At 34.0% G+C, this 8,889-nt stretch overlaps 2 long non-coding RNA genes across 5 annotated transcripts; both read right to left on the bottom strand.

Moving 5' to 3' along the window:
• Window positions 1-5,146: 5,146 nt before the first annotated feature.
• LOC118480608 lies at window positions 5,147-5,515 on the bottom strand. The gene is made up of 2 exons (XR_004863529.1): window positions 5,399-5,515; window positions 5,147-5,252 (listed from the first exon to the last, which is right to left on the bottom strand). It is a non-coding gene; the product is annotated as an uncharacterized LOC118480608 (long non-coding RNA).
• A 444-nt stretch (window positions 5,516-5,959) lies between these two features.
• LOC110940576 lies at window positions 5,960-7,530 on the bottom strand. 4 transcript variants are annotated; one of them, XR_002593314.2, is made up of 5 exons: window positions 7,395-7,530; window positions 7,222-7,314; window positions 6,924-7,102; window positions 6,603-6,718; window positions 5,960-6,036 (listed from the first exon to the last, which is right to left on the bottom strand). It is a non-coding gene; the product is annotated as an uncharacterized LOC110940576 (long non-coding RNA). The 4 variants fall into 4 exon arrangements; XR_002593310.2 differs by having other exon boundaries at window positions 6,924-7,097; XR_002593322.2 differs by having other exon boundaries at window positions 6,924-7,064.
• Window positions 7,531-8,889: the final 1,359 nt, after the last annotated feature.

Below are 8,889 nucleotides of genomic sequence, written 5' to 3'. Positions count from 1 at the left end.
AATGGTAACCGTTGGATCAGGGGTATAATCACGCATGGGACCACATAATCACGCATGGGACCACATAACCACGCATGGGACTATAATCACGCATGTTCTATGATAATAACGCACGTTATATTTTTTGTCATGTATGTTAATGTAGGTTAAGCCTTGAAGTACATTATACATTCTCTCTCTCTCTCTCTCTCTCTCTCTCTCTCTCTATATATATATATATATATATATATATAACCTGTCATCTAATGTAGTGTTAAAAGAATGGGACGAATGTTTGGCAGTCATAAACAGGGTCACAATTAGTCAAAGTTCTGATGCGTGGCTATGGAGGATGGGTGAGAAACAAGTGGAATTTCAGGCAGGATTGGTAAGGGCAGAACTTGATGAAATCAGTCTAATAAACGAAACAAAAGTACTAAATTGGCTGCATTGGATTCCCAAAAAGGTTAACTGCTTCCTTTGGAGAGTCGTATTGGACCGGATCGCTACAAGAGAGGCACTTCAGATTCGGCGTATTCATCTTTCCTCGGCTAACTGTGTCTTATTGAACGAAGGTATTGAATCGGTTAACCACCTTCTCGTTTCATGCGGCTTGGCTCAACAAATTTGGGCGGTAATCTTTCAATGGATGAAGATTCCTCTGCCTAGATATATCCTAAGTGTGGTACAATTATTGGAGTTCACGGACTCGTATCAAGGGACAAAGAGATACAAAAGGGCGGTGTATACGATGGTAGCAACAACCTGCCGGATCATTTGGAAAACGAGAAATGACGTCATTTTCAAAAGCAAACTTCCAGTCCTTGCGAAGATAATTGGAGACATCAAGGCAGTTTCGTTCACATGGGTTTGTAATCGCTCAGAACTCAAGGATTTGCCATGGGAAAAATGGAGGAGTTTTTGTATAAGAGAATAATTGTTTTGTACCCCTGTTACCTTTCTTAATTTTCCTGTAATTTGTACTTGCTTGAGCACCTTGCTTAAGTCTTTTTAATACATCGCCTTTTTCAATATATATATATATATATATATATAGGGGATCGCTAAAATGAAAACCACCTCTAGTTGTAAAAACCATGAGAACCACTTTATGGCCCTTAGATCAACTAGATGGATGGATGTGATTAAAAGTAGTTAATATTAATATTAAAAGCTTTTTGTCTTATTATGTCTTTAATATTTTTTTTTTTTGAAGTGCTACTATTTTATTAAAAACATAAAATAGAACAAAGTGGCCAGCAGGAAACTGCTACTATTATGTCTTTAATATTATAATACAAAAGGGTATTTAAGTAAAATAACTCTATTTTGTCTTTTTATATATATATTAATTTTAAATTACCTTTTTGTCCTATTCATTAATTACTTTTTATTACTTTTATTTTTTAAACATAATTTCTTTATTAAAAACATTTTTAAATTCAGAATTTTTTTAAAACATTTTTATACTTTTTACAATTTAAGTTTTACGTTAAACTTTTTACGTTTTTTTGACGCGCCGTTTTTAACGCCGTTTTTTTTACGCGCCGTTTTTCAAGCGTACCGCGCCGTTTTAACGCTGTTTTTTAACGCGCCGTTTTTAACGCCGTTTTTGACGCACCGTTTTTCACGCGCCGTTTTTTACGCGCCATTTTTACGCGCCGTTTTTTTTAAGGCGTCGTTTTTCTCAATCGGCGTTTTTTTAACACGCCGTTTCTAACGCGCCATTTTTTAACGCCGTTTTTTAACGCGCCGTTCTTAATTGGCGTTTTTAACGCGCCGTTTTTTTAGCGCGCCGTTCTCAATCGGCGTTTTTAACACGCCGTTTTTAACGCACCGATTTTTTAACGCGCCGTTTTTTAACGCCGTTTTTTACGCGCCGTTTTTCACGCGCCGTTTTTCAGGCGCCGTTTTTTACGCGCCGTTTTTCACGCGCCGTTTTTCTCAATCGGCGTTTTTTTAACGCGCCGTTTTTTAACGCCGTTTTTTACGCGCCGTTTTTTTTAAGTCGTCGTTTTTCTCAGTCGGCGTTTTTTTAACGCGCGGTTTTTTACACGTTTTTTACGCGCCGTTTTTTTCCATGTTTTTTAACGCGCCAAATTTTTTACACGCTTTTTACACGCCGTTTTTCCGAAGTTTTTTAATGCGCCGTTTTTTTGAAGTTTTTTAACGCACCGTTTTCCCGAAGTTTTTTAACGCGCCGTTTTTTTACGCGTTTTTACGCGCCGTTTTTTCAAGCGTCGTTTTTTTAAAACGCGCCGTTTCTCCACTTTTTTAATGCGTCGTTTTTTTACACGCCGTTTTAAACGCGCCGTTTTTTTCACTTTTTTTAACGCGCCCCTTTTTGTACACTTTTTACGTTTTACGTTAAACTTTTTACGTTTTACGTAAAACTTTTTACGTTTTACGTAAAACTTTTTACATTTTACATTAAAAAATAACTTTTTACGTTTTACGTAAAAGTTTTTACGTTTTAGGTTAAAATTTTCACGTTTTACGTTAAACTTTTTACGTTTTACGTTTTACGTAAAACTTTTTACGTTTTACGTAAAACTTTTTACCGCGCCGTTATTTACGTCCCGTTTTTACGCGCCGTTTTTACGCCCCGTATTCACACACCTTGTTTACGCGCCGTTTTACCACACGGTTTTTTTACGAGCCATTTCTTAATTTACATAAAAAAGTTTTACGTTTTACATATAAGTTTACGTTTTACGTTTTACGTTAAAATGTTTACGTTTTACGTTAAATTTTTTTACGTTTTACGTTGTACGTTTTACAATTCACATAAAAATTGTTTTACGTTTTACGTTAAAAAGTTTTTACATAAAAGTTTACGTTTTACGTTAAAAAGTTTACGTTTTATTTTACGTTAAAAAGTTTACGGTTTTAACTTTTTTTACAAAAACTTTTTTTTACACACACATTTTTTAAACTTTTTTACGTTTTTTAAGAAAACTTTTTTTACGGTTTTAAACTTTTTTTTTTACTAAAACTTTTTTACCAAAAAGTTTTTACAATTTTTTTTATAAAAACTACTTTTACAAAAGATTAAAGTTTATACGAAAACGTTTTTACGGTTTTAACCTTTTTTTAACAAAAGCCTTTTTTTTACAAAAGCCTTTTTTTACACACACGTTTTTAAACTTTTTTACATTTTTTACAAAAACTTTTTTTACGGTTTTAACCCATTCGATTGGAATAAACTGATTTTTGGTATATATAATTGTATGAAGATTATAACTATAAGACATAATAAAGTGATTTATGTCGGCCACAATGTTATTTTAACGCGTTAAATTATCTGTGTGACAAACTAACATAGTGGTTAATACAAATAGAGTAAAAGATGTTTATTTATAAATATAATATTCTTAACAGAACTTGTATTGTAATTAAATAAAGTTATTTTGCTTGTGTTGCAACTTGCAATCCTCAAATTAAATTAAAAATATGTATATAATAAAGTTATTTTATTATTATTTAGTTGGATTAAAAGACATGTAATATGACAAGTCGTGCCTACCAACTTTTTTACAAATTTTATTTTTTTTAAACTTTTTTTCAAAATAACAAAAATTTACAAAGAGGAGAGAAAGATGATTTGATGTGAAATTGAAATGACTTTAAAAAGGGACTTTAAAGAGGAGAGAGATGATTTGATTGTTTTGATTAAATGACTATATTACCCTTTTGGGTGTTATTATCTGATTGGTGGAGAGTGGTTCTCGCGGTTCTTACAACTGGAGGTGGTTTTTATTTTAGCGATCCCCTATATATATATTGGTTAATACATGATTACATGACCACTTTTAACTAAAAAAATACTAGTGGGAAACCCGCGCGTTGCCGCGGAGTCGACAATTGTAAGGCGCTAACAGTTCATGGATCGGTTGATGAAATGCATTAACTATAAATAGATTAACCCTCTTTATTCCATATATGAAGATGCATTCCTCATTGTTACTCCTATTTGCAGCAAACTATCATCTAGTTATGATTTTAAGATACGATTACAAAGATGTGTGTATATTGCTGATGTAATTTTGCTAGAGGCAGTAAAAGCAACTTGGTCAGTCATGGGTCAAAACAGAAACGGGTCAAATGAGCATTTTTTTGGTAAGAAACTCATGGTTCAAAACATAGACCCCATACCAGAGAATCTTATTATAAACAAAATGTTATCGAAAAGTTTACAATGACGTCATCTATTAATAGTATGAAAAATAGTTTCACTACCTGTTTCATTAACAAAACCATTCGATTTACAAACCAACAAAAAAAAGCAACCGACATCTGAACTTCCAGATGAAAACAAACCAGCATGCTCAACACAACGAACACAAACAACCCACACAAACAAAATTACAAAAAAAGTATCATTGGTCATACATACTTTGTATTAGCTCCACCCTTAACCATGTATGCGGTAACATTTTGCGCAACCCACAAAGCAGAAGCAACGGTAGATGAACTAACAGCAGCCAATATATCATTAGACCCCGACCATGACCTCTATTCCAGACCCTATAAACGTCCTGAGACAATCATGATCTGCATCAATCGATTACGACAACAGAACACCTCATCACAAACTGGCATCAAGTTAATAAAGTTGGGCTAGTTGTACACCGCAGCTTCATCATGTTTGGCTAGTGGGTTCATCAAGCCTTTGTTTGGCTAGAGGATTTGGAATTAAATGGGCTGAAGTTTCACTTCAAACCTTTTTGATTGAAATTATGAAAGTCAAAAGTAATAGGTAAGTGTTCGTGTAAATTAATCAGAGCCAACCGGCCCATTTGCACCCACACCAAATTTTAGAATTAATATTTTGATAAAAATTTGATATATTTAAAAACAGAAACAAGATGACCAACTACAGTTGCAAAGAAAAGTTTAAAGCTTCCACATAACCGTTCCTTTATAAAAAATGATGCGCTATCACATTAACGAACCTTACCCATTCCAGTTGGAAAAAATATGAAAAAATAGATTTAAACTTGACTTAGAAACTTTGAAAGATCCTTCTTTTCTGATATAAATTGACCTTTGTTTCTATCTTTTATCATGCTATCAGCTATGGTAGACTTGTATCATTAAAAAGGATTAGCTGAAGTAAATAAAGAAAGTGTTTTGTTTTTTTTTTTTTGTTATTGAGCCAAAGTTCTGTGATTTTAGTAATACGTTCTCATATATACCAAAATGATACAAACACATGACATACCATCCCAATTCAACCATGCAACTTCACTAAGATCTTTGGGCCTGGGGTACTGTTGGCATATGAAAATTATAGTACATAAGGAAATTGGGGATTTTAGAGCTTCCACATACGAGCTCTAGAATAGAAAAGTTAATATAATTTGTAATGTAAAAAAAGGGAAAAATGTTTTAAATAGTTAAAAAAAGAATAATGTACCTGAAATGCCATGGTGGTTTGAGAGCTTTGACAAGATTCTGCAGCTCTTGAAGTATGACCAGTGTCATCAACATTCAGATGATGCATACTAGAGCGTAAGATTGGTTACCTATCATTCCCATTGGCGGCTAGTATTGCCTTCTAAAACCAAAATAATTGTTTATACATCAGCCATCTATCAATCTTGACCAATTTATTTGACAATGGGTTGATTCTGGTTAGATATCTCTCTTAATGGGTCAAGTAAATCACTTTTATTGATCAAGTGTATTATTTAGAAATGGTAAATATTGTACCATATTGTTTGACCTAACCCATCCAGCTAACCCGTTTTACATAAGAATCAACTTTGGGTGACTCCTGACCCCGACCCGTTTGCACTATTTTACATGTTTCCTTTTGACTAAATTCTTCTTATTTTACCCTTCTGACCCATTTGAGATAAAAGTAAAATACAATAACCCGAAACGACAGATTCAAAAGTAATGGGTCAAATTTGCCCCCTGTAATTTAAGCTTAACAATATATTTTAGCCGAATGAGAAAATTAAACAAGAAAAGCTTACTCCATTAGCACAATCGTATCATTTTCTTCATCAGTGTATAGATAAGTGTAAGATTTGGCTTCAACAAATATTTCTGCATCAAAGGCCAGAAATCAATGTAAACACTCTCCATGTTCAAATCAAACCAGAAAGTGAAAATACATACTGGCAAAATAGGCAGGTCGAGTCGGGTGGTGGGTGAAAACGGGTTCAGGTCGGAACGGGTCGTTTCTTTGGGTCGGAACAAGTTCAGGTCAGAATGGGTTTTGTCGAAACGGATCCAGGACGGAATGGGTTTCGGGTTGGGTTGGTTTTAAAAAAGGGGTTTTTTGTTAAAATGCTTGCAAAGTTTACATATTTTCACCAGGATTATCCATTTCAAAATTCGGCCTTTCAATTGAATCAAACTTTACACTTAGCTTTTCAATTTTTTTCAAATAGTTCTTTGATTCGGGTTTCCTGTATGAAAACCAAACAGGTTATTTCAAGCTCACTTATATTGACCATATTGTCATGTTTTTATGAGATTGTTAAATTTTAGATCTTTTATTTAGTAGATACAACGATAGTTCCTTAATAGTTAAAGGTCCATGCACCAGCTAAAGAGAATGAATGAAAATATTTTAACATTTTTTTTCTGATTATAACATGATTACATACCTAGGATTAGGATTACCCTAAACAACTTTCTGGACAGCTACATGTGGCTCACGGATAGGCTTGACCACCGCCCACTGGATGTTATATCAAGGGTTCTTCTTCAACAATCCAAACTCCTTTAATAACAGATCCTCACACTCACACACCAAATCTAATGTACCTTTGTTATAACTATTATTTTTCAAAATTAAACCACAGTAATAGGCATTAATCGTCACAACAAAGGTTACAAAACAAGGGAGGGAAACCAATACAAAATTTTTCTTTTATATAATAATTGAAAAGTGGAAAAATCTATATGTATATATAATAAAAACGCACCTGCTGCTTCAGCTTTCTGTTGAGCTAATTCACGATCATCAATGAACTCTTCAGTGTCATTCTTAGTGAATGAATTTAGAGCTTTAAGTCGTTGAAATTCTTGCTAGGTGTGTTGAATATCACAGAATTCAAACTAATTTCCTGTGGCATTATGTTTATCAGCACAGAGCACACCTAAACTTCAAATTGTCCGATTACAAAGAACACTTATGTTAATCGAATGAGTTCAGTTTAGCAAAACTGATGTAAACAACGTCATTGAATGTGTTGTGCATATCTATTAGAATTAATTGGTTACCTGATGGCGCAATGGTAGTTACGGTACGACCGAAAGCTCCATCGAACAAAGGTTTACGGCAAAGTGTGATGGTGGCTGCGTAGATCACCAGAACTGGAACAGATTAATAATCACACTGTTATAATAATCATAGAAACAAAATAAAAACAAACCAGGTAGGCGATGATTGGTACCTGAATCGTGATCGAAGTACACAATTGATAAAACTCATGGCGGTGGACGGAGGTGTATGGCAGTGGACGGAGGTGTGATGAATTGGTGTGCAGTCTTTACAGGGATATTAGGGTTATGGAGGATTCCGTCGTGATGAAGGTGAAGAGATGAGAGAAACTGTGATTTGGGTATTAGGGTTATATATTCATTGAGAAACGATTCAATTGTCTAAGAAGTTAATGTACTGTTATTCCATGATCAAATCCCTAAAGCACCCCTATGGTGTCTTAAAATTTTAGAAAAGTTGCAACTTTAGCCCCTTTAAAATGGCTTCTCTCTATTATACATGATGCTTCAAAATTTATACGCAAATAAAATTACTATCTTGTCCATCACTTCTCCTTTTTATAATAGTATATAGATATGACAGCTCTATAAATATTGTACTCCATGCATTAACTATGATATATAATAAGATCAACGTGTAATTATTATTTCTCTTTCTGGCTACATGGTCTCAACAATATGTATAATTGTTTATTTCACTTTCTGGCTATATGGTCTCAACAATATGTCTAATTGTTTATATGGTTATGTTGACTCTACATTGAGTGAGTCCATAAACATATACGGATGTGTTTAATTGATGAGGAGTTGATGTAATAATTGGTGGACTCTCACTTGGACTAGTTGGATAAGGGGGAAAATGGTAGAAAAAGCCTAAACTTCAAACGGACATAATAATTTGGGCTACGGTTTAAGTTATGGTGCTAAAGACGAATGGTTGGTAGTGATGATGAACATGAGTAGATTGATTGGGTTTATCTTTAGAACATCAATCAGCAATACATGAGGTCAAGGACCTATCCACGTCACATTTGATTGACATCTACCTCCTTCCAAAACGCTCATTTTCTCTCTCCAAATTCACAGACCTTTTGTCCATTCTAAATCCTTTCGTCTCAAAGACCTCGGCTTCTTCTCCGTTGGACGGTCGGTGACCATCGACTTTTCTCTCCTCTTCTTCTCTTACACGATTGTCCTCCATGTTTCCATGTTGAGTTACCACCCAGTGGCGGAACTAACCCAAAAAGTTAGGGGTATCCAATTTTTTTTTAGGATTAGGGATATCCTTTATATAACAGAAACGAAGTTGAGATATATTTTTACACTACGGAAATGGAGTTAAGGGGTATTTTTACACTACGAAGACAGGTTTGAAGGGTAGCCCGTCCTACCCCTATTTGTACTATAAGTCTGCCACTATTACCACCCACATATTATGTATGCACTTAGAATTAGAGGATGTTCAAAAATTTAATTCAAAGACAAATGATGACTAAATGAGTAATTGGTTAATTACCACACGGGTAACAAATTACAACCGTGGCTTTTCACAAAATTAACAAGTTAGGTGCTTAAATATTTTTCGTTATTACAAGCTTATGTTAAAAATCATATTATCATCTTAAAAATCAAACCATATTTACTTTCATATATGACACTATTAATCTA

The sequence above is a fragment of the Helianthus annuus genome, chromosome 1 (genome assembly GCF_002127325.2).
Source record: "Helianthus annuus cultivar XRQ/B chromosome 1, HanXRQr2.0-SUNRISE, whole genome shotgun sequence".
NCBI lineage: Eukaryota > Viridiplantae > Streptophyta > Magnoliopsida > Asterales > Asteraceae > Helianthus > Helianthus annuus.
The sequence above is the reverse complement of the archived record's forward strand: the minus strand, read 5'-3'. Positions and strand labels throughout refer to the sequence as shown.